We start from the raw sequence: 25,722 nt of genomic DNA on the forward strand, positions 1-25,722 counted from the left end.
TTTTTATATCTCTCCAGGCCTGCAGTTGGGGTGGATTGCCAATCAATGGCGGCCCAGAAATGGAACCACCGTAGGGCCCAGCTATACCACTCCTAGGTGTAGCTGAGGAGTTAGAATATTATATGGCACGTGCATATCTGTGTTTATGGAACCAGCTTCGGTGACCATCACAGATGAACAGAGTACAGAATTATGGTATTCTACAGTGGAATTCTACTCAGCCATAAAGAAGAACAAAACAATGCCATTTGTAGGGAAACGGATGCATCCAGAGAAGATTGGGCTAAGTGAGATTAGTCAGCCACAGAAAGTGAAGGATCATGTGTTTTCTCTCCTATTTAGAAGCTAGAGAGAATTGGGGATACAAGAGGGACTTCACAGAAAGAGGAGAAACCCCAGTGGAGTGATGGAAATGGTGTAGGGGAGTTGGTGGTGGGAAGGAAGGGGGATTAATGAATGCTTCCATTGATACATATACAAATTATCAATGCCAATCTCGATATCATGTATGGAGAAGTCCCAGGAGGGCCGGGTGGAGCTCACCAGGCGCCGTAGGCATGGGTGCCCCTAGCACCCTGACCTTCATTATGATGTGAGATTACAGTGCCCCAATGAAAGTATATATATAATTAAAAGAAATGGAGGCTCAGAGAATAAGAGAACATGGGTACGCCCCAGGAAGCTCCCTAAAGGAGGAGGGGACCAGAGGCCCATTGTGATGACACCTGTTGTATCAGTATTTCTTCCTTGGCTTGGTTTTTTTAGACTTTAAGCATTTAGCTGCCAGCTTATTTTCCTAGGCCACTAAAATACCCTTAAAATACATTTAAAAATTCTTATTAAAGGAGCCAGTTGTAAAAGCAAATGCGGATAGACAAAGAGAAGAAAAGAGAAATGATTCTCAATCCCTCCTTCTGAGATAAACCAGCATCAACCCTGGAAGGTATGTTCTTCCCAACAGTCTTCTGTGAATACAAATCTATACCAAATATTAATATATATTAAGTTTATTATGAAATAAAACATTAAAATGAGCACATTACTGAATATCTAGCACAGCACATCCCTCAATATGTAGTACATGATAGAAAAAAAATAAGAGAAATGGGATGCTCTTAAGTTGGCTTGTAACCTACTTTTTGCCTTTACTGATACATCATAAAACCTTTTATTTTTTTTTTGTGATACTGAGGATGGCACCCAGGGGCGTTGCGCCTCCGAGATACACCCTCAGCCCTATTTTTTAGTCTTTTTATTTTTTTGAAACAGGGTCTCACTGAGTTGCAAAGGATCTCGCTAAGTAGCTGAGGCTGTCCGTGAACTACGATCCTCTGGTCTCAGCCTTCTGAATGCTTTTCAAAACCTCTTCAAGTCTCTAAATGTTCTTTCTGCGATGGTTGCGTAATAGTTCACTCTGAGGACTACAATTCTTGAAAGAATCTCTCATTGGGAATTTTCTTTGCTTCTCTTTTTTATTTTATTATTTTTTTGGTGGTACTGGGGGTGGAACCCAGGGGCTTTCTACCTCCGGGCTATACTCCCAGACCTATTTTATATTCTTTATTTGGAAACAGGGTCTCACTAAGTTGCTGAGAGCCTCACTAAGTAGCTGAGTCTGGCCTCAAACCTGTGCGATCTTCTTGCTTCTATTCTTTTTTCAGTATTAGGAACAACGCTTCTGAAATGAATCGTCGCTTATCTAAACGTAGGCATATATTCTTTTCTTTTGGCATGTATTTCTTTTCTTCCTTTGTTCTAGAATTCTTCCTTCTAAATATACTTTACCCTGTTTGAGCATTGGTGTCATTTTTGTGTTGGACAGTTGGTGGCCACATAAGACATTGTGCTAGTTTGGTTTGGGTGGGAGGACGTGGAGGCATCAACCCTGGCTTAGGATGCGGATACCGATGCTCTGTGATGTGGTACCCACAAGGAGACGAGACCCACGGAGCTACTTGAAGGGATGAAGAAATCTAGTCGAGGGTAACTGTGAGAGCCAGAAATCCCACTGTGACCATTACTACCGAACATTGGGAGGGCTCCATTAAACCATTAAATACTAAAACTTGGCCTGAAAAAAAATCCAAAGGATGTTGCCAGCTGACAAAGGGCACACGATTCATAGTGTGGGTTGACATTTAGCTCTTAACATGCCATGACAGCATCAGTCTCTGTGGGGTGTGTCAGAATGGGGGAGACAACCGGACTCTCTTCTTGACACCAAGTGACTCTGCCTCATTCAATAATATTACAGAAACCTTCGCCTGAAGACCATAAAATGCATATTTTTGACATATGACGCCCGGGCTGGTCAAGTCCATCAGGGAGATATATACGGAGACGGGTGGAGTGTCCACATCTTATTCATATTTATACTTTTTATGTAAGGCCCCTGTTATTTTCCCGAGACTCCAGGATACAGCAGGCTCTGGGGAAATAAGTATTGTAAAGTTGGCAGGTAGAAGGGGTTTGGGGCTGTTGTTTTTCAAACATATTACACATATTTTTACATTATTAAAAACACACGCACATGCACAACACCATTCCCCAGAAGCCTCTTCGGCTGACTCGTGTCAAGCCTGGTGATTTATAAGATTGTTTGCATATATTATATTTTAAAACACATATTGCTTTTGTAAAATGTGTATTTATTATACATTTTGGAATTCATAATAGGTGCCGGAAAAGCTCCTCTGCCTTGCTGGTTCTGAGATGGTCTGTCATGAAAATACATTTCTGGGAGGGAAAAATGTTTTAGATGGAGCCAAGAAATTCTTCTGTTGCATTTCTCTCTCTCTCTCTCTCTCTCTCTCTCTCTCTCTCTCTCTCTCCTCTTTCTCTTATACACACATACCTTATTTTCCCTCCTCCTATGTATCACATCATACAAATAAATAATAAAGCCAGCAACAGAACAACAGCCCCAGAAGAACGCTGTGTTAGAAATAAATCTTCCTCTTAAAGTCATGCAAAAATCATCGGGCAAGGTAAGCCCCATGAACAGCTGCCACCGAGAACTCTATAGATGGGGTGACCCCAGATTGGGAAAGGGCTCAGTGAACCTCTGTAAAGGGTGTTCTTCAGCTACCCCACCCCACGCTGTGACCCTGAGCTTAGGAGCAGACTCTGAAATCACACTGTGTAGCCGGTGAGGGAACTCAGGCTCCAGGCTCAGGTGAATCCTGCAAAGACAACAGTTTGCATCCGTCTTGAGCCCCATTCCCAGGAGTCTTGCTGTTCCTCTCCTCGGCTCTGTCTTCCAGGACCCAGAGCATCCCGCCGAGCATCCATGCGGCAGAGATGGACTGCCCGTGCCCCCATTAAGGCTCTGACCCTGCACATTTGCTCTTCGTTGTTCGATCTCAGCGGGGAGCTGAGGAGGAGGATGGGTCTGGCTCTTTATCAACGTGGCTGTCCACATCTCCTGCCCCATGGAGGGATCGGGGGAGAAGGGCGGCCTTGAGGGCGGGAGGGAGACAGGAGAGCAGGCTTAGATGGCATCCGGTTCATTTCCTAACCGTGAATCTACCAGGGGAATCTGAGGCCCCTGGTCCAGACAGAAGCCGGGCTCAGCATCCCTTCATGATTCTATTTTTTCTTCCTGTCCTATTAGCATAGGAAAAAAAAAAAAAAGAATGCAGGTGCTGATGCCCACTGATAGGTCAGACAGGATGGAGCTTCTCCTATGCTGATGGCTAAAGGTGCTTTTCCTCACCTAGGAAAGATGGGAGCCTGCTTGAAAACACAGAAAGGCTCTGGGTCCAGGCTCTGGGGCTCAGTTCTGCGTAAGCTGCTGGCCAGATGTGTTGACTGAGCCGCCGTGCCTGCCGCCTGCAGCGGGATGGGTTTCTTTAGCATTTGTGTTACCCGGCCTCGGTGCGCTGGCGGTCTCTAACTCAGTTTCCCCTGCAGATGTCTGGGGCGGCCCTATCTGAAGCTCCTGTAGCAGCTGCTCGCCTCCACCGAACACAAAAGGCAGCTGCCGAGAGCCAAGTTTATGTCTTCAGTATGTTCCGGGCACACGCAGTGCGTATATCTTCAGTAAATAACCTCCCGTTTTCACATGGATTATTTAGAATTTCTGATGAAACTGCAGAAATGTCAAGGCGGGGTGCGAGCCACCAATCAGAGCGCGGCTCCGCGACCCCTGTCTTCTCCAGCTGCCTGCTATTATCTTCAAGGGGGGGGGAATCCTCCTTGTCTCTTGTTATACCTTTTTTATGATCTAGGATGCTGTTAATAACGACTTTGTGTTACATAAAACAGATACATTAATGTCACCAAGTCCCAAAAGTACTGAATCAACGGATCCTTCAGACAGGAAGCGCGGTGGGTGAACCGAAGGCAAGGTCTGCAGAGGGGCTCCTCTCCCACGATGGGGCCGAGGTGCTGATCACCGGCCCCGGCCCCCGTCAAGTGGGATAGTGGCAGGGAGGAAAATAGGAATGTCTGGCTGAACCGGCACTCCGAAGGGAAAGGAACCTGCACTTGATTTGAGTTGGCGATTTACAGCTCCTTGGACCCAGTTAGACAGATGCGTTCCAGTTCCATCTTTAGCTTTTCAGAGCAAAGGGGGAGAGGGGAGTGTGAGGTTCCCTCATCAGAAATCACTCCACCCTTTTGGTGGACATATACTATGTGGGTGATTAAAAAAAAATTCCAGTACTTGGGAGGCTGAGACAGGAGGATTGCAGGTTTGAGGCCAGTCTCAGCAACCCAGCAAGACTGTCAACAACTTAGTGAGACTGTTTCAAAACAACAAAGAAAGGGCTGGAGATATAGCTCAGAGGTAGAATGCCCATGGATTCAATCCCTTGTAACACACACACACACACACACACACACACACACACACACACACGCATACCATAACAAACACAACACAGAGACAAATATTACCCAAAAATATTGCTAATGAGAGAGGGGGAGGCGCAGATAAAGTATTTCTCAGCGGCCCAGGGGTATTGCTCTCATCCACAGTGAGGTCTCAGCCGGGCACCAGCCTGGGTACCACTGGTGGATGGAGGCTAAAGAGACAGACAGCCGGCCACTCGCTTGCCATCCTGGTGAGCCCCCGAAGGACAGAGACTTTGCCAAATGAATTCAGATGTAGACACAAGCCAGGAATCAAGGAGGGGGCCAGATGAACTGGAACTTTCCAGAAAGTCTCACCAGGCTCCCTCTGTTATACTACCCAGCATGCTTTGGTGTGTTCCCTGTGGTCCAGGAGAGCTGTGGAAACGTGGTTTCGAGCATCATTTGTAGGTGAGAGCGGACAGAGTCCAAGCCATAGGTATGAATCACAGTACTAAAAACACATGCACACAGACATGTAGAGATACCGTGGACTCTCTGTACCTGCAGGTTCTGTGTTTGCATGATCCTACCAACCACGGATCAAAAATATTTGAAAAACAAAACAAAAACAACAATAAAAAGAATACAGACCCAACTAGTAGAAGGACAACTATTTCCAGAGCGCTTAACACTGTGGTGCAGATGGTAAGATTTCACGTTTCCAGGGAGATATGTAGGTTATAAGCAAATACAGCACCATTTTCCATAAGGGATTGGAACATCCATAAATTCTGGTATCCATGGAGACCACTGGAGCCAATCTCCTGCAGATACCACAGGCCGACTGTTTATTTATATATGAACAAGAATAAGCTCATTTCTGTAAATCATAAGGGTCTGGCAAGTATTTACTGTATGCTACTTTAGGGCAGGTGCCTCTTGGGCACAGAAAAATCAAAGACTGAAAACACAAACATACTGAAAACACAAAAATCAAAAACTGAAACACAAACATACTCTGAGCCTGCCTTCATGGAGGTCCACGTTTAGGGAAGCCTATAATGACACAATAGAGTGAATATAAAATCACAGAGCATTTGATGTCGTAAGAACTGGACAGAAGGCTGGGGTTCATCCAGTTAAGAAAGTCTTCTCTAAGGAAACAGGTTAAAGGTCAGAGAGGGCAGGCAAGCTGGCAGGGAACAGCTGGCAGGTATTCCAGGCAGAGAGAAGAGCGTGTTCAAAGGCCCTGTGGTGGTCAGGAGCGGGCTGACTATAAGAGAAGATGAACGTCGTAGAGTTTTATGTCATCTACAAATGTTCCAGGCCTGAAACCTGACTTGTGGGCTTAGTAAAGGAGCCCAGGAAAGGAGCCCAGCCAGGCCAGGGTTCAGAGGATAGGACCAATGGTGAGACTGGGTTTTGAGGTCTCACAGGAGGATGCCTGGCTTTTGCCAAGAACTCAGTCCATCGTCCTAGGATAATGGCTCACTCCCTTCCCTCTTGCCTCTTGAATTTCAGATTGGATGGAGGAGGAAGGGACCACAAAGGGTTTGCACCGAGCTTCCAGCTTGTGGGCCTCAGCTTACCACGATCCCAGATAACCCTGGGCCCTCGGCGTGCGCCTGAGCTAACTGGAAACTCAGAACATGGAGGGCAAGAAGAGACGATGTTCCATTCGGGAACGGGACCTGAAGATCCTCTGGACCACGGCTGGTGACTTCCATGGTATTCCAGAGAAGTGGAGAAGATTTGTAGCCACTAGGAAGGCGAGCTAGTCAAACTGACCGCGCCAGCCACAACGGCCCAGCCCGACCAAGCAACACAGCACCGAAGCGCAGCCCCCTGGATCCTTCTGATGGCGCCCAAGCCTGAAGGGATCCAAGACCAGAGTGTGTCCATCCGTCTGCAGGGTGCCTAGCACATAACTGGGTTCAGAACTCCCATCAAGAGCAGCAGGAGACTGCAGGCGGGACAAGGGAGACTTCCTCCAGACCAGGTGGGGCTCCCGGATGTAGGGTGGAGGATTCTGGGAAGCTGCTAGGGAAAGCGAGCTTCCAGAATTTTCTGGGAGTTGTACTTCCCCCCCAATGAGAGTTTATTGGCTCCTTGCTGGTAATGAGATTATACCGGAGTCCACTAGAGATATGTGTGAGGGATTATGTAAATCCTGCATTCTGGCAGAAAGAGAAAATCACTAATATTTTTGGGTGGTGGTACTGGGGTTCCTGGAGCCCTTCTACCTCCGGGCTACACTCCCAGACCTATTTTTGTAATTTTGTTTGGAAACAGGGTCTCTTAAGCCAGCATGGCTGGCTCCGAACCAGCATGATCCTCCTGTCTCCGCCTCCCAAGCGCGGGGATTACAAGCGTGCGCCACCACGCCCAGAGAAAATCACTAATTTTTACATGAGTGACCTCTCAACGTGGCGTTGTTCTGGAGAGCATCTGCTGCCCACCGATTAGGAAGCCAGAGGTGAGTCAGTGTCGGCTCCCGTGGCCTTGGTCACGGACGGTCACCGGGAGAGTTCTGAGGGCCTGGTGATGGGTGCATCGACCCTGAAGGTGCAGGCAGGTGCTTTTAACTCCTTGTGCTCTGGAACCAGAACCCATCACAAGCCACCATGGCTATCTTGATGGAACCCTGGGTTCCATCCCAGTAACACACACACACACACACACACACACACACATACACACACACACACACACACACACAGTAGAATCAGAGTAGGGTAATGACCCGAGTACATATAGTCTCTATTACCCAGCACAGTACAGGGTATGACCCTTGGGTACAGATGATATTTCTTTTCTTTTCTTTTCTTTTCTTTCTTTCTTTCTTTCTTTCTTTCTTTCTTTCTTTCTTTCTTTCTTTCTTTCTTTCTTTTTTTTTGCAGTGGCATTCGATCTCCAAGCTATGACCCCTGCCCTATTTTTTATTTTTTATTTTGAAACAGGGTCTCACTAAGTTATGGAGGGCCTCACTAAGTAGCTGAGGTTGGCCGCGAACCATGATCCTCTGGTCTCAGGCTCCCGAATGCTGGAATTAAAAGTGTGCACCACCACACCCAGCTCAGATATTTCTTGAGGGAGATGGCAAGGATGTCTTGGATCTCTGATGAGATTCAGAGCCTGCAAAGCAGTTCTTGCCCGGGGCTTCAGGACGACGGGACATTGTAGTGTCTGTGCCTTCAGCCCAAATCTGGAACCCTTTGACAGTGGTGAGTTACCGATATGCCAGGCTTCGCTTTAATAAAAGTTTAAAATATTTAAGTGCTGGAGGGAGCAGAGCAGTAATTTAAAAAGGGATCTTTTGCCGGGCGTGGTGGAGCACGCTTGTAATCCCCGCGCTTAGGAGGCGGAGACAGGAGGATCGCGCAGGTTTGAGGCCAGCCCTGCTGGCTTAAGAGACCCTGTTTCCAAAAATAAATAAAGTATAAAATAGGTCTGGGAGTGTAGCCCGGATGTAGAAGGTGCTTCCAGAAACCTCAGTACCACCAAAAAAAAAAAAAAAAAAAAAAAAGATCTTTTATGGCTATCATTTCCATCCAAATCTCAAGCTAAAATATTTTCCCAAAGGGTCTAGGAGCAATTGCCTGGCTCGTCCCTGGGTGTCAATGTTGTGTTTTGAGTGCTTCTGTGTGTCTTTGTGGGGACACAGCAAAGAAAGGAACAGGGTTCCTGGTAGGTCTCCCGGGGGCACCTGAGGCCATGGTGAGGCTGGACACTTGGCCCACATTGGTTTCATTCCAAGACACATCTGTCATCTTTGTTGTGTGCAAGGGTGGACGCTAGAGGGTATGCATTGGGCTAGGAGCAGAGACTTTGGAGATCTTTCAACAGGGAACTAGAATGTTGAAAATTGAGTGTGTTGAGAGTTTTGAAAAAAGCCAATTCAACACAGCTGGGATTCAGAAGTAGTGTCCACCATCGATGCATGTGGCTTCCAGAGAAATGTGGGCCTGACAGCCTTAGAGGAAAGAACAGAGGCACCATGTTGTGCCTAAATATAGAATCGGATAGAGTTAGCCTTAAAACCCAGCTGGTGTGTGTGTTGTGGGAAAACCTACAGAGAGGAAGAAAACAGCTTCGGGGTGGGGACCGGAATCACAGGTAGGTGTGAGGAACCATCACAAAGCTAGAATCTTTGAGGAAGACTACTTGGGTAATACCAGGAGTCATATCTAGTGAATATTTGGGAAGCAGGTAATAAAAGAAACTCTGATGAATCCCATTGTACCTGGAAATACCCCTTTCAAACCCATACTTGAGCATCCAACCCTAATAGGGTAACTAGAAAACTAGAAGTCTCCGCTGGAATGTCTTAGGAAGAGGATCATGAATTTAAATGAAAAGGCAGGGATGACTCTAAATAGCACTTTTAAGATAGCCGTGCCTGTTACATCCCTCTAGTTTAATTAACTATATTTCATTTTACTCTTTTTTTTATATTGGTGCATGAAGACAACAGTGAGAAGATTCCCCCAAGGACTCAGGAGCGAAGGAAATGGATTCAAGGAGCACTGACTTTTAAAGTTTAACTCTTTGTGGGTAGAGTCACCCCAAAGAGATACATGAACATGCAGGCTACCATGACCATGCCTGGTGGGCATGCCAACATGTGCCATGGGAGGATGTGTTCCTCAGAAACAGGGGTGGCTGGTGACAGCAGCAAAATAAGTGGTTCCTGAGGCCAACTTGGCAATGCCTGGTAGAAACCATTCACTGGGGCTGAAGCAATGTTCGGGCTCTGGTGGCAAAGCCAACTTGGATACAGAGTCAAGGAGCACCGGCCAAAAGACTTTGAGGATCTGTAGCCATGGGCAAGCCCATTCTTGTATTTCACTTTGATCAGATTCAATGATCATCAGAAAATCTCTGAATTATTCCTTGGCTTTCTAAGTAGATATGCCGATAAGAATGAAGTTGAGTATTAACAAAAAACATAAAACAATTCTGCAAAAATCTAGTTTCTGAATACTGGCATAGTTTGATTATGATACAGGTTCCCATGTACCCTTCTGTCTTAACCAACATTCACATGGTTGTAACCCAAAACAACTGACCACACAATGTAGAGGGAGATGGAGCTATTTACTCAGTGTTTGGAGAATTAGAGGTTTAGTCCATACCTGGCCAGGTCTGCAGAGCTCAGGGTGCAGCAGTGGGAAGCTGACAGAGGGAGAACATGGACTCTGCTTTTACAGAAACTGGTAGCAGAGAATGAGCAAGGGGCGGAGGCCTTTCTCATTGGCTCTGATAATTAAGCTCTGTCTGACTAAGCAATTGGAGTCTAGTGCATCTCCCAAACTTCCACAACTTATCTTTTTCAATGTTTGAAATGCTCTCCAAGAAATCAGCAATATTCTTAGAGATGCCTCGTTTCCATTTCCACAAGGAGGTAGCCATGTGTAGGATATCAGCAGGTCCACCTATTTTTCACTTCGTAGGAGAGGTGGGAGTGATCTGAAGGGGTTGACCAGGGGTTTCTCCGCATCAGCGAGGAGCTGCGCCTGGGCTAGACGGGAGACCAGGTGATAAGGCCACAGCTATGTTTTCATACTTGGCCCAGGACCTGGGAGGACAAGGGGCCGTCAGGATGGAGGATTCACACAGGCAAGATGTGGGGTGGGAGAGGGAAGGAAAAGCCCTGGCCAGACCTAACCCAACAGGGATCTCGGCGGCAGGAAGTCAATTTTTTTCAAATAGCATGGGGTAGCTGCTTGCGGATCCTTCCATTTCTAATTGCTGGGCAGCAGGAATGGTACTCTAACCACCCCGAATGGGTTTGTACAGTTCAGCCACAGTGCATATATGATCCTGAGAGACATTCACAGCCCCAGCCCTTTCATCACAATCCCGTGTGTGTGTGTGTGTGTGTGTGTGTGTGTGTGTGTTTCAAGCCATAGTCCCCTGACCTGTGTGCTTTCTGTTTGGAAATAACTCAGGCAATTGGTTCATATTACCAGCTAAATGCCGAGGAAATTTCGTTTTAAGAGACATAACTGAAAAGGCATAAAAATGCCCAAACTCTCTCATTTAAAACCATCACTACAAGCTAAGACCTTGTATGATAATGCGTAAGTGCAACGTTACAGTTGAATTATGAAGATTGCGGAAATAAAGTCCGGGCAGGAAGGATGAGAGAACTTTAATGGGCCTCCCATCCCCTCGGCGTGGGAAATTAACACCAAGCAGTTGTGTTTCTAGGCCTTTCTCTGAAGATATACCCAAGGCCAAGCAGGACCGCCCTAATGTGAGTATAATATATAAGAGCACAATTAGAAAATGACTCTCCTCGCATGCTGAAGATTGACTCTGTACATTAGAAAGCCTAACAAATTTACCAGACAACAATTCTGTTAATTATTTCCTTATTACTTTCTACTCTCCTATTCCCCAGTCCCTTATTCAGAGAAACGTAGAAACAGAATCATGCCCTTGATCAGTTATTGGTTACCCAAGAGAGACAATTTCATACAGATGGCCCCCGACTAAACAGTGGTTTGACCTGGGATGTTTTGACTTCCCAGTGGTGTGAAAGAGTACACAGACAGCCATTCTGTTTTCTGCCTTCAGTATGGTGTCCAATAAGTTATGCGAGGAAGTCAACACTTTGTCATGAACGAGGCTTTGTGGCAGATGATTCTGCCCAACCGTAGGCTAATTGAAATGTTCTGCGCACATTTAAGGTTAGGCTAGCCTAAGATGTTCAGTAGGTTAGGTATATTAAATGCATTTTATTCTAATGATAAGTTTAATGAGACATAGCCCATTGTAAGTTAGGAAGGATCTATGTTAGATCTTGGTTTTGGGTAGATTCATTGTGTTGGCCTGCCTAGCACAAAATACCACTAATAATAATACTATGATCATGATAATAAGTTCCTATAGAGCACCTATCCTGGGCCATGTACTATTCAAAGGACTTTATATGCATGATCTCACTTACTGTTTGTTTATTTATTTATTTTGGTACCAGAGTTTGAACCCAGGGGTATTTGACCTCTCAGCTAAAGCCCCCAGTCCCTTATTTTGAAACAGGGTCTCAATAAGTTGCTGAAGCTGGCCTTTGAACCTGCAATCCTCCTATCTCAGCCTCCCACGTACTGGTATTATGAACATGCACCAACATGCCCAGCCTCATTTACTTTTATAAGAGGCACAAGAAGCAGGCATAATTATTCTCCGTTCTTTTTTAAGATACGAAAGCGGAGATTACGAAAGTTTAAGTAGTTGTCCAAGGTCACTGAGCTGGCAAGCGCTGTTGTCCGGGTGCAGATTTACCTCCCAACGTGTCTTTGGTTGGTGAGGAGTGCTCTCAAGTTTCAAGTAATGTAGGTACCATCGTAGCGCAAACCTACTTGTGTGTTGGGAGGCACCATCGTTCCCAGACACTGGTAACCTCATCTTCTTACATGGACGCAGTAGGAGTCCTATGAGTCTATACAACTAGGACTCATACATAACTCCTATTTTTTGGCCTTATTCATAATGCATCTTGCTTGTTTTAGCATGGAGGAATCAGACAGGATAGCTGTAACTCTGATCCTTTTTGATTTTTTTTTTAAAGAGAGAAAAGAGATGCAAGATAGGATGAATGCTTCTGGGCTTTGGAGTTGGCCAGACCAGGCTGTTCTTTGATAACGTGACCTTGGGTGAGTGACAGTACTTCTCTGAGCTTCTGTTCTGTCCTCTGAAAAGTACCTGGGTGATGGTTCCCTCATCTTGTTGGCAGCAGGGATGAGCCAGCTCTTAGCACAAAGCCTGGCACACAGTGAGAACACGATTAGTATTAGGCTGTGTTTTATTGATGTTGTTTTCTACTTCGATCAACAATTTTAGGAGCAAGTGCTGCTGATTGCTATAGAGGGCAATTAGGCAGAGAGCTCGGTGAATATATTTTAGACTTCTAGGCCTGGGCATGCGATTGAAATGGCAAAATGTGAGGCAATTAGCGGCCTAGGCCAATGGGCAGAGGCTGGGATAGATGCTATCAGTGGACACATTCTTAGTGAGGATCACCTCACTCGCACCATGGGACAGGCAAGAGAGGAGACAGTAAGGGGGAGAGAAGCTAACTTTCAGTAAGTACCAGTCTCACGCCAGGGATGCGGCAGAAATTTGTTTCATTACTTAGTAATGATGTCTGAAAAAAGACACAAGACAGAGTTTCCAATATGGCTGGGAAGCCGGGCGTGATAGGCACGCTTGTAATCCCCGCGTTTGGGAGGCAGAGACAGGAGGATCGCACAGGTTCAAAGCCAGCCACGCAGGCTTAAGAGACCCTGTTTCCAAATTTTAAAAAGTATAAAAATAGGTCTGGGAGTGTAGCCCGGAGGTAGAAGGGTTTCCAGGAACTCCTGTACCACCAAAAAAAAAAAAAAAAAAAAAAAAAAATATATATATATATATATATATATATATTAGCAGGGATGAGCCAGCACTTAGCACAAAGCAAAGCCTGGCACACAGTGAGAACACAATTAGTATTTATTGATGTTGTTTTCTACTTCGATCAATAATTTTAGGATATATATATATATATATATATATATGTATATATATATATCTGGGAAATTTTTACTTTTGTTTATAAATATATAAAAATAAAAACTATATTGTTTTAATATCTAAAACAACATCAATAGCTAAGTGCATAAGGGAGAGCTATAGAGAGGTAAAGGTCCAGAAAAGGATGCTATTTTTTTTTAATGCCCCAAAGCCTCTAAAGTGACTCATTTTCTCTCTAAATATAAATTATGATTATTATTATTTTACAGCCCAGGACTCCTTAGTTAGCCTCTAGGGTTACATATAACTTTCGGACTCAACTGCTACAGTCCTTAGACAATCTGGTATGATCTATATACTTGAAATCTATGTTCCTGAGCTTATTATTCCAGCCAGAAAAAAATTTAAAAGTTATAGTATCAGCACACTGCTGTTCAGTCTCTGGAAGTGAGAAAGTGTTGTCCAGAGCCATGCCAGCTTGGGGTTCATAAGAGGGTGAGGCAAACTAACAATAGCATCTCCAGTCCCAGCCACCTCCTGACTAGGCAGTTCTACCTCGAACATCAAAGCGGCTGCATTAAAATTTAATTTGAATTTAAAATCCCTGACAGGGCCCAAAGCTGGGGAACGCAGGGGTTAACTGTAAAGATAATGAGGCCACCCCTGCCACCACCGATTCTGTTGACAGTACAGTATCACCTAATGAATGCGGTGCTATAAATCTTCATGAGGGGCAGGCTGGAGTTTCGGGAAAGGAAATGGTAATGAGGAGGGCCAGAACCCAGGTCTCCGATGAAGATAAACACCAGGAAGATGCCCCAGACCAGGAGGAGCAGGCTGAGACCGGGCTCTGGGAAGGCCAGCCATTTGGCCCTATTCCAGCGGGATGCCCTAGATTCCAGCAGGCACATTCCACGGCCGACTGTGTCCGCAGAATCTGAAGGAGGCAAAGGAAGGTGATAAGATGTATTCTGTGCTTCTTAGCTGGCTCTCCACGGGCCTGGCACAACACAGGACTACGATAATTACCAAAAACAACTGGGGTAATCTCAAAGTCTTCCCCCTCAGTCAATCTCTGTCTGTTTCTCTCTCTTTCTCCCTCAGCAGGAAGAAAGCAGATTTTACAAATCTTAATTATCCATGGCCTCATTTCAAGTCTCTGCCTTATTTTGATGCTGATTTATACTACCATGAGATGTCTGGTCTCTCCCCACACTCCCCCCCTTTTTTTTTCCAATTGAGTTTGGTGCGATTCCTTTGCTACTGTTCTTTCCCAGATATGTTCCAAAGGTTATTTAGTCAGACAGAGGGCTCCTCGAAATGCCCCGGTGTAGAAAACAAAGACTGCAGAAGGGCGCTTATGGAGACCGGCTTTGATGTGTTCCAAAGAGCAGGTGGGTGCGTGAGCAGCCCCTTGGATTCTACCTGGAGGATTCAGAAGGAGGAGGGTGGTCCTGCAGCTGTGGCCTGCTGGAGGCTCGGCTCCTAGCGTTCTTTCTGGGTTTGCAGACCAGTGGTCTGGGTTCTATGAGCTCAGGAAGGTGTGATGCTGGGGAGAGCCCAACACACTTATGCTGAAGCTGAATATGGCAGTTTGAGGGAGTCGCAAGCCACGATGCTTGGGCATCTGAGATGGTTCATCTGTGTTTCTGCAGACTGTGGCTAACTGGTCGGCGTCCCTCCAACTCTCCAACTCAGGAAATAGACTTCTGATTACAAACGGTCTAGACGTGTATTTTAATGCTCATCAGCATGTTGAAGGGGCCACCTATATTTTTTTTAGCCCTTCCAAATCTGGCTGTGTAGGAGACACCTGAAAAACTTCAAAATATAGATTCTAGAGACTGTTGATGCATGACTTGTGGCTTGGACGCCAACATATTTTTGCCTTTCCTTTTTATTAAAAAAAAATGCCCTAGGGCTGACTATCACATACTTATGGCCGAGAGAAGGAGGGTTTTAAGTAAAAATGAGAAGTAAATTGGTAGGACCAAAGAAGGGGGAGGCTCATAATTTTTCATAACTTAGAGCTGGGTTGCTCTGTCTCCTGGAATTTCAGATCTGACCACTGTTGTGAAAGCTATCCTGTGCATCAGAGGACTGTAGCAACATCCCTGGTCTCTGCCTCTAGAAGCCCCTCCATCAATCATGATGTCAATCAATCAATGTCTCCATACATTGCCAAATGTCCTCTGGACAGGGGGAGAGGGGCACAAAGCTAGCGGAGAACCACTATTTAAAAAGACCTAAAGATCTTCCATAGCATGGGCATCTTAAGAGGTCCAGAGGGGCAGGGAAGGATCACTACCAATCCCTGATGGCTTAGTGCAGTAGGCTGGCCCCTTGCTTTCTGATTCTGTTCTCTGCGGAGAAACTGGTGTGTGTGTGGTTTTTTTTTTTTTTTTTGTACTGGAAATGGAACCCAGTGGCACTCTACCTCTGAGCTTCTTATATTTTTATTTTTTATTTTTATTTTTTGTGGTACTGGGGTTCCTGGAAGCCCTTCTACCTCCAGGCTACACTCCCAGACCTATTTTTATATTTTTATTTGGAAACAGGGTCTCTTAAGCCAGCACGCACAGCTGGCTTCGAACCTGCGCGATCCTCCTGTCTCCGCCTCCCAAGTGCGGGGATTACAAGCGTGCGCCACCACGCCCGGCATGAGCTTGTTATTTTTGAAATGGGATTTTGTTAAGTTTCTGAGGGTTTTGCTAAGTTGTTGAGGCTGGCCTCAAAGCTGTAATCCTCCTGCCTCAGTCTCTCAAGTACCAGAATTACAGGCATGAACCATCATGCCTGGCTAGTGTGTGTGTGTGTGTGTGTGTGTGTGTGTGTGTGTGTGTGTGTTATTGTTACAGTGAGCACTGTTTTAAGATGGGCAGTAACTCTGAAGAGAAGCTCACAGTCTTCATCTACTTTTTCGTAGCTTCAGTCTTATCAGCCAGGAGCATCCTAAAGCCTCCCCTTTGCCTGGAAGCAGAGATGAACCCAGATCACCTGCTGTGGACCCTGCCTGTGCCACCGAGCGCACGAGAGCCCACCCTCCCTGGCTTTCCCGGGTCGGCCACAGCGCAGGCACCAGCCACGAGCTCCGGCATCCTCTGCTCAGTCCAGTCCACGTTAGCCAGAAAATTAACAATGCGCCTTTATCTACAAAGAGAGATTTGAGGCTCAAGGAGCAGAAAGACGAAAATGTCCAACATTTCTATTAGCAGAAGGAAGCTTCTTTTTATCCCCTTCCTCTTCTTTGTCTTTTCTTCTCCCCTCTCTCCTTCCTATTTCTTTTTCTTTTCTCTCCTCTTTCTCTTCCTCTCTCTCCCTCCTCTTTCTCTCTCTCCTCTTTCCGTTCTTTCTTTCATTTTTAAATCCATTCGATTGGCTTGCCCGGCAACCTTACAGAAACTTCTCTCGAGAGCAGCCTATTGAGCTGCGCTCTCAAATCGCCCCCAGAGCCCACTGGCTATTCCTTCAGATGTCTAACAAGCGTTGAACACAACTGAGGTTTAGAGAGACACAGAAATCAATACCGCGGCTTCCACCAGTCACGCGGAGGGATTAGCTGTCCCAAGGAAAAGCTCAGACAGTTGAATAAGAGAATCATGACTCCGAATACCCTAACAGGTTTATGAACTGGAGAGCAGCCTCTGGCCCCGATCACCTCTGGAGGCAGGTGTAGGAGTAGGCCGGGAGAAAAGGGCGCTGTGGGAACATTCACTTAGCTCTCTCCCCTTTTGTATCAATGAGGTCGAGCGCTGGACCTCAGGGGTCAACACTGGTACTCGGAGGAATGACTGAGGAGGCCAATGGGCCAGGGTGACCATCTGAGCAGCGACACTCAGAGACTCTGAGCATCCCCCCGGGTTCGGTGAAGTCAGTGGTCACATCCCGCAGGATGGAGCCGGCGGCAAGGAGGGTCAATCTCTGGAAGCCAAGTCGCAAAACAACAGTGCCTTCGACTATGTAAACAATGGTGGGTGTTTATGTTTTAAAAATCCCGGATGAGAAAGATCGATAGGAAATGCCATGGATTAAGGGGATTCTCTACACGGGCAGGATTCTGAGAGAGCAAAAAGCAACTGGAAGCTTTGTGTGGTGGCGTACACCCCTGATCCCAGGATTTGGGAGTCTGAGACGGGAGGTTCGCAGGTTCGAGGTCAGACTTGGCAACTTAGCGAGACTCTCGGTGACTTAGGGAGACCCTATTTCAAATTAAAAAATAAAGATGGCTGAGGCTGTGGCTTGGTGGTAGAATGCCCCTGGATTCAATCCCCAGCACAAAAACAAAAACAAAGCACACGAAGACATCTGGATAAACTTCTCAGAGACCTTGATAAAAATGTAACACTTGTTTCATTCTAGGGGGGCTCACTTCAGGAAGTTTGAAAATTCTAGTGTTCCCCCCTCATCTAGTTCACATTCTAGAGGCCAGCCCTTGGAACCCAGACTGACATCCCCACCGCATCACAGGTGTAGGACTCCTGGCTGGGGGACATTTCAAGCCAGGTGGAGCCAAAGGCCTAAAGGATGTCACTTTCAAGAAAAGGAGAGAGAGAGAGTCCCCTTCCAACTGGACCGACAGGCTTGAGTGAAGAATTAAAGGCATGGTCTGTATAATTCAAACCAAAAACCTACCTTTCTCTGAATTTATAGGACAATTTAGATTCTGGCTGAATAATTCAGAAAAAGATAATCACCTCAATTATTTAGACGGCCATCTCGTCCCTCACACACTCCATCTCTCTAACCCGGTGGGAAGGCAGCAGCAATTAAATCCTTTAACCAGGCCACCGATGGGGAGGACAAATGTGGCGGCCCCGACACATGGCTGATGGGAACAGGCCAGGATGAGCCATGTATACGGAAGACACAGGCCCGACCCTGTGGGTGGTGCTCCTGCCTCTGACTTGGGTCAGAACCCATGACTCTTGGTCAAGGTCTTCCCCCCAGGGCATCCTCAGGTGACTGGCATCCCTGCCCTTGGCCCAGCGTGATGTCACTGACTCCAGAACAGAGTGCTCAGTGTTGGCCCCACCCACTGAGCTCGCAGGAGGGCCTCATTTTTGAGCTGTGTCTGGGGAGTGAGCATGGAGTCCGAGTTTGTGCATGGGAGTCTGGCCAGCCATCCCAGGGGGCATGACATCGTTCCTGTGCGGCGCCCGATCAATTGGCATGGGTGATGGGGGAAGCCGCGCTTTCCCCGAGTGATTTCAGGACAACGACGAGGTCATACCGGCCGGCCTGGCTTTTGTACGCTTTTCTCTCTGGGCGGCTACGCGTGGTCCACCGCGCGTCTCCCTGCATTGGTGTGCACCCGGCTTTCTGTGCACAGGTTGGGGGTGTTTGGCTGCTGCGTGTGATGCGGCATCCAGGTTGGTGGGTTCGGCTTTCCTTTGTGTGAACACACATCTGCCGGGCCCATCCCCCACGCGCTCCTCACACATTAACCTAAAATATGAGCCCGTGCTCCCGCCTGGCCTGCGTCGACTGCTTCTGCGCTTCGCAGCATCCCTGCCCCCTTCCTCCGGCTTCTTATCTAAAGCAGCATGTCACTGCAATTTTTATGGTCAACATTACAGACTCAGGCCCTCCTTTGAACCAATCACACTGCACTGAATATATGAAGGGAATCCAGGCTTTCCGCAAGGAACCCGCTTCCTGAGCCGCCCCGCCTGACCTCTCTGGAGCAGCCTCCATAAATCTGCTTCACCTGATGGGAGATGGGCTTTTTAGGATCTCTCAGGGTGCTTTGAGGTAGCACTTCTATGAACTCCTTGCCACAATAAATAATGCTACCTGCAATATGTCTTTGAGAGTGTGTCAGCCACGGCTGTCCTGCCATGAATTTTTATTCTTGTGCCGCCTGGAAGATAGATTCCAGATTCAGCATTTCCTTGCACTTAGTGTCAGATCTCTTTACCCCCTTGCCCCGGCAGAATGACAGAGACTACAAATAAAATAAAATAAAAAATTAAAGAAAAGGCAGCCTAGGAAGAAATGGCCCCAGACCAGAGGGAAAGAGCCGTGCTCGCCTCCCGACACCGAGGGAGCCGCCAAGTTAATGTTGGCGGCGGGGTAAGAGGCAGGAGGCAGTCAGAGGGACCTTGTGGAGTCCTCAAGAAGGACACTGTTGACCAGTGGTGGCTGGAGAAAGGGGTTTTCTACCAGGTAGAGCTGTTGGGTAAGAGGAAAGCCCGAGTTTGAGTCAATAGTCCATTATCAAGGAGAACATCCAAAGTCTGTTTTCAAATCTCAGTTAGGTGGTCTTTGCCCTGGGCAGGTGCTAAGCAACTGGTCCATGAAAAGAGGGCAGTGGCTTCAGAGATAGCCTGGAGATACCATCCAGGGTGAACTGTGTTCTGCAAGCTACAGATGAGGGGGAAAGACACTTTAGGGACATCCGTGGGATTCTCCCCAAATGTCACTGACTCGCATGTCTGCACTTGAGCTAGAAACAAGAGCCCGTACGACCTCGTGTGTGTGTGTGTGTGTGTGTGTGTTTTCCTAGTTATCATCTGAGCAACTTGAGACCCCCCCCCACATCAGGACTGAAGCCAACACGCGCCACTGAGATGCCCAAGAATTTCCGCTTCTTTGAAATGCCCCAAGTCCCAGGAAGTGTCTGCATTAATAACATGCCAGGGTATCCATTACGGTGGGAGAGAGCACAGGAAAGGAAGAAAGCCAAGCTGGCTTTGATATGTTAACGTTGTGCGATGGCGGTGATTTCAATTTCTATACCGCTTCCTCTTTGGAGAGGATAAAATTGAGTATCCTGGCAAGGGACCACGGTGCGGTGCGGTATGCATTGAGATCCACACAATCCCAGACCGATAAGCTGAGCCCGAACTTCAGCACGCTTCTGCCTCAAAGTCTCTCTGTGCGGAGCGCAGGAAGCGCCCGGGATCTTGCCCTGTAGGTTTGGTTTCTGCCAGCCTGGGGCGGGGCCTGGGATGTTGCCTTTCTTACAAGTTTGCGGGTATTGCTGATGCTGCTGGTGTGACTGGACTGGATGTTGAGGAACAAACTTTTAGGTTCTGCAAAGATTTTATTGTATATGGTACTGTATTTCTCTAACATGGACACCTGGGCTCTAAGCTCAAAAGAAATCCAGTCTATTTCTTTGGTCCCATACATTGTGTCCTTGGTTCTCTGTCTTGTGTATGTGTAGGTGTATATAAGATATATATTTATCAATATATATTTTTGTGGTATTGGGGCTTGAATCTAGGGGCATTCTGCCTATGAGCTACACACCCAGCCCTTTTTATTTATTTATTTATTTATTTATTTATTTATTTATTTATTTATTTATTTGTGGTACTTGGGATGGAACCCAGGGGCAGCCTACCTCTAAACATCCCCCCATCCCTGCCCTACTTTTCATTCTTTATTTTGAAACCGGGTCTCACTGAGTTGCAAAGGGCCTCACTAAGTAGCTGAGGCTGTCCGCAAACCTCAATACTCACGTCTTAGCCTCCCAAAATGCTGGCATCAAAAGCCACCATGCCCGACTTCCTTTTTTACTTTTTGTTTTGAAACAGGACGTCAGGATCTTGCTAGGTTATTGAGCGTCTCTAAGTTGCCAACTCTGGCCTCGAACCTGCAATCCTCCTGTCTCAACCTCCCAAGACCTGGGATTATGGGCATGTATCCCCATGTCCAGCTCATTCTCATTCTCATTCTCTCTCTCTCTCTCTCTCTCTCTCTCTCTCACACACACACACACACACACACATACACACACACACACACACCACATTTTGTAAATATTAAAACTGTTTCAAAAATGATGGTAGTCTCAACATTTGCAAATAGCACATTAATGTTTCAAATGCTCCATAATACATCATCTGGGGACCATGACAAGAGTCTGTACTTGGGACTCTTGGGAGTATATAATGTAGACTCATTGGCCCTCTGGCCCGGCAGTGATAGATGGCTAGTCCCTGCTCAAAGGGAATCAGATTGTTGACACAGAATGTCAGCCTTGAGCCGGGCGTGGTGGCGCACGCTTGTAATCCTCGCGCTTGGGAGGCGGAGACAGGAGGATCGCGCTGGTTCGAAGCCAGCCTCGCTGGCTTAAGAGACTCTGTTTCCACATAAAAATGTTAAAAAGTAGGTCTGGGAGTGTAGCCCGTGGGAGTGTATCCCGGAGGTAGAAGGGCTTCCAGGAACCCCAGTACCACCACCAAAAAAAAAAAAAAAAAAAGGAATGTCAGCCTTGAGTGGCAGGCTCCTCCATGACGTCCTACCAGTGGTAAACGTCACATTGCCATTTCTAGCCTCCTGGCGGCACTGCAACCAATTTCCCAGCTTGGACATTCTTGAGACAGGAGTGTGAAGTCAGGGGAGAGTTAAATGGAAACCTTCACCACGTAAGCTCTCCGATGGCCAGTCCTGGGTCCCCGTAAGTGGGGCTATGGATTCATCTGACACACACCGGTTCTTCTCCAGGACAACAAGAACAGCAAGACCACAGCTCTGGCAGACTACAGCAGAGGTGGTCAACAAGGTCATTGACGGTGCACTTTTTGGATGACAAATTAAAGTTCCTCGTGGTTAAGGGAGTCCTTGGAGCAAGAAGTGCAGACAGTTCTCGTACATCCCAACATGTTGAGATAAAGCAGCTGGAAATATAGCAGTCCTTGTCAGTCAAATTGTCTGAGGCCGAACACATGAACACTCATTTGTAAACTGGGCTTTCTGCCTGCTGAATACCTTTCAAAAAACAGAAGCTCTTCTCCTAATTGCCTGGGCTGACCTATATTTAGAAACCTGAAATGTGCTGGGATAGCGGAGGAGCCAGAAAGATGTTGGAGTTAATCACTAAATCAATCCGGGCTGACCCAGCGGGGACAGTGAGCACCGAAGGTTGTTTTGGTCAAGGAGCCTTTGGAGGCTGGACTTTAAAAGAACTCTCCGGTTTCCCTGAAACTGGAAAAACAGCTTCTCTCTGCAGAAACCTATTCTCGGAAGGGAACCGGGTCTGTTTTAGGACAGCCCTTGGCATCCCTCGTGCCCGTAGCCAGGTCAAGGTTAACTGTGTTTTCTTTTGGTGAGCTCTCTCGGGTCCCCTGTGACTTCTAGTGGCCAGGCGTGGCGCAGATGGAGACACCAGCCATATGCTGATTCTTGGGGGAAATCTAGTTTCACTGTTGGCCATCTTTCTTCTTCTTAAGACATCTTTCTTTGATTTCTTAGTATTCTGGCTTGTTAAAATTCATGGCTTAAATTTTCCTCAAAATTTTTTACCCACAGTGTGATTAGGATAATTTCACGAAAGTTCAGAGTTTGAAAAATTGCAGGACAGCACAAAGAACAGTAGGTATTATTTTCAGCTCAAGTGAATTGTGGGGTGACATTTGGAAATGGGCACCGGGTACCTTGAAGATTTGCAATTACCTTTATAAGAATACTGAATAGAGAGTTCAGGAAGGCCCGGGATTTTGCAAGAACCAGCCAGCGCTTATCTCCAAATTTGTCAGCTTCCATGATTTCTGAAAACTATGCTAAACGGTGGCTTGGCTTTGAATGCTGAGGATACAAACAACTCAATTTTGGGAAAAGTACCTGGAACTATTAGAGTTACTGATCATTTGATTTTACAGAAAATACTTGTCGGGTAGGTGAATAATGAAAAAATCTGGTATATTTTTGGGATGTCTAGCTAGTTAATTTTAAGGTTAAATTAACTGAACTGTAAACACATATTTTCTGTTCTTGCACTGAATTTTGTAGAGCTAAGTTAGGAATTGGGGAGGTTAATAGTAATATACATTTATCACCAAGTATCTATTATTTATAGACTCAGTTTTGAAATGATATACAAGCATGAGATATTTTTGCTTTCAGGTAGGTTATAGTCTAATTGTCAAGGTGGGACTAAGTTGACAAAACAATTAGAAATATACAGATATAGCTCTGGGCACGGTGGCTGGTAATTGCAGTACTTGGGAAGCTGAGACAGGAGGATTGCAGGTTCACAGCCAGCCTCAGCAGCTTAGCAAGGCCTTCTGCTACTTAGTGAGATCTCTTTCAAAATAAAAAATAAAATAGGACTGAAGGTGTAGCTACGTAGAATGCCCTTGGGTTTAATCCCCAGTACCTAGAAAGAAAATATGTAGATAGGTAGGTATGAACAACATGGTGTGGTATAACCCGGACCACATAATCCAGAGCTCAGGGAAGCACAGTATTGATGAGGAATTTCAAACCCCAAGAAAAGCTTCTCACTAGCAGAATGTGTGTAGGGGACAAGAAAGAGCACTGCAAGGACGTGGAACAGAATCTGTGAGGCCATGAAGTCTCACGCGTGCTCTTGGGGCTGCAGGGAGGTTCCTCCAAAGCAAAGACGGAGATTCTTTAGGGGGCAGCAGCAAGTCATACTGTGTGGGCTGGGAAAGAACAGGTCACAAGGATGTCCGTCCTTCATCAACAAACAAAGGTGCTGAAGGTTGTTTTTAAGCAGAAGAATATTAGAATGGGAATAGATTTTGGCAAACTCGGGAAGGTGCTCCTGATCCTCAAACATGTGATCCCAGAATTTGAGAGAAAAAACCCACCCTGGGAGGAGAAACAGTTGGGTCCTCTGGATTCGATCCAGTGGGCAAATGGACTTCACAGAAGGATAAGATAATTCTGAGAATAGCTACAGTCTCCTGTCCCTTTCCCCATGGGTCCGAGACCTGGGAGGATCAGGAAACGATATACAAGGCAAAATGCATCAAGAGAGCTGTTTTGTTAAAATTCGGCAAAACTTTGGGGCACATAAATAGCATGCTGTGGGATTCTTTCTAAAAGAAACAACAGTAAGATCACTTCGGGGTGATGGTAGAAAGGGAACTTTCTGCTATTGGGGGGGAGAAAATTTTTATTAATTACATCATTGGCGCTTTAATAGTAGAGAGCAACCATTCTTCAGTGGGTTTTATTATTGTTTTAAAATTCTCAACCCACAAAGCCTTCCTCTAACCTCTTCCTCTGCTCACTTGGAGTGCCCACTCCCTCTGTCTCCCCACAGACGCAACTAACAAGAGAAGGACAAGCGACACCTCCAAACGGTTTTGCTTTTCACAAGTGGGGCGGGGTTGATGTCGCTGGCACCTTCTGGGTGGGGGTCGGGGCTGCTGCTGAATACCCTCCGGTGCACAGGACAGCTTTCACCACCAAGAGTGATCCAGACCCAAGTTTCAGCTGCACTGAGGTCCAGAAACACTGCTGTATAGACAATGATGCTTATGAGGGTGTTATTTATGACTACAAAACTTTAGAAATAGTCTTCATTTTCAACAAAAAAGGGGTTGTCAAATAAGTCATGGAATGCCTGTATGCCCGTGGGAGTACATTGTGGCCATGTTTCCTGGTCTATCTTAATGATATACCTAATGGCTCACAGTATAATATTAGGTGGGGAAAAATCATCAAACCGTATATATATAATGCAATACCAATAGTTCACACACAAACAACCCAAGAGACAGAAGTGGGAAGAAATAACCAAAATGTCAACAATGAGCTGGGGGTGATGGTGCACATTTGTAATCCCAAGACTTGGGAGGCTGAGACAGGAGGATCACAGGTTCGCAGCCAGCCTTGCTACTTAGTGAGACCATCTGCAACTTAGTGAGACCCTGTTTCCAAATAAAAAAATAAAATAGGGCTGGAGGTTATTTTAATAATAGAATAAAATATGGCTAGGGTTTATTTTAATAATAAAATAAAATAGGGCAGATGCCCCTGGGTTCAATCTCCAGTACCAAAAAAAAAAAAAAAAAAAGACCTAAAATCAACAACAACCCCAAAATAGCAATAATGGTTAGCTTGAGCTCTGAATAGTGGGGTATAATATTTATTCTTTTTGTACTTTTCTATATTTGTGAACGTATCCTTACAATAAGAATGTAGTAATTTCCTAAGACATATAATAAATATTTTTTGAAAGATCTCAGTGGTTTGAGAGGTAGGTTAAACTTAGGATAAAATAGAATTGGACGATGAGACTTTTAGATGCAGGTTTGATGCTTTAATTGTCAAGGCAGGGGAAGATGGCTTTGTTTATGACCAATTAATGTGCAAAGGGCCTGAGTCAGCGGAAGCTTAAAATAAAGCAGAAGGAGCCTGAGGGGATTGCTCAAAGAGCTACCACAAACTTAGGACACCTTAATAAAATCTTGCACCAGGCCATGGTGTGCAGTGGGCCTTGTGGGCCTAGTTTGCCCATCTGGATGGCTGAATCAGTCCTGTGTGACACTCTTTAAAGAGGCATTGTAGACCTGGAGCAGCTGGGTGTGGTGGTGCACGCTTGTAACCCTAGTACTTGGGAGGATGAGACAGGAGGATTGTAGGTTTGCTGCCAGCCCCAGCAACTTAGTGAGACTCTGTTTCAAAAATAAAAAATAAAGTAGGGCT

Source organism: Muscardinus avellanarius, assembly GCF_963383645.1.
Source record: "Muscardinus avellanarius genome assembly, chromosome: 10".
Lineage (NCBI taxonomy): Eukaryota > Metazoa > Chordata > Mammalia > Rodentia > Gliridae > Muscardinus > Muscardinus avellanarius.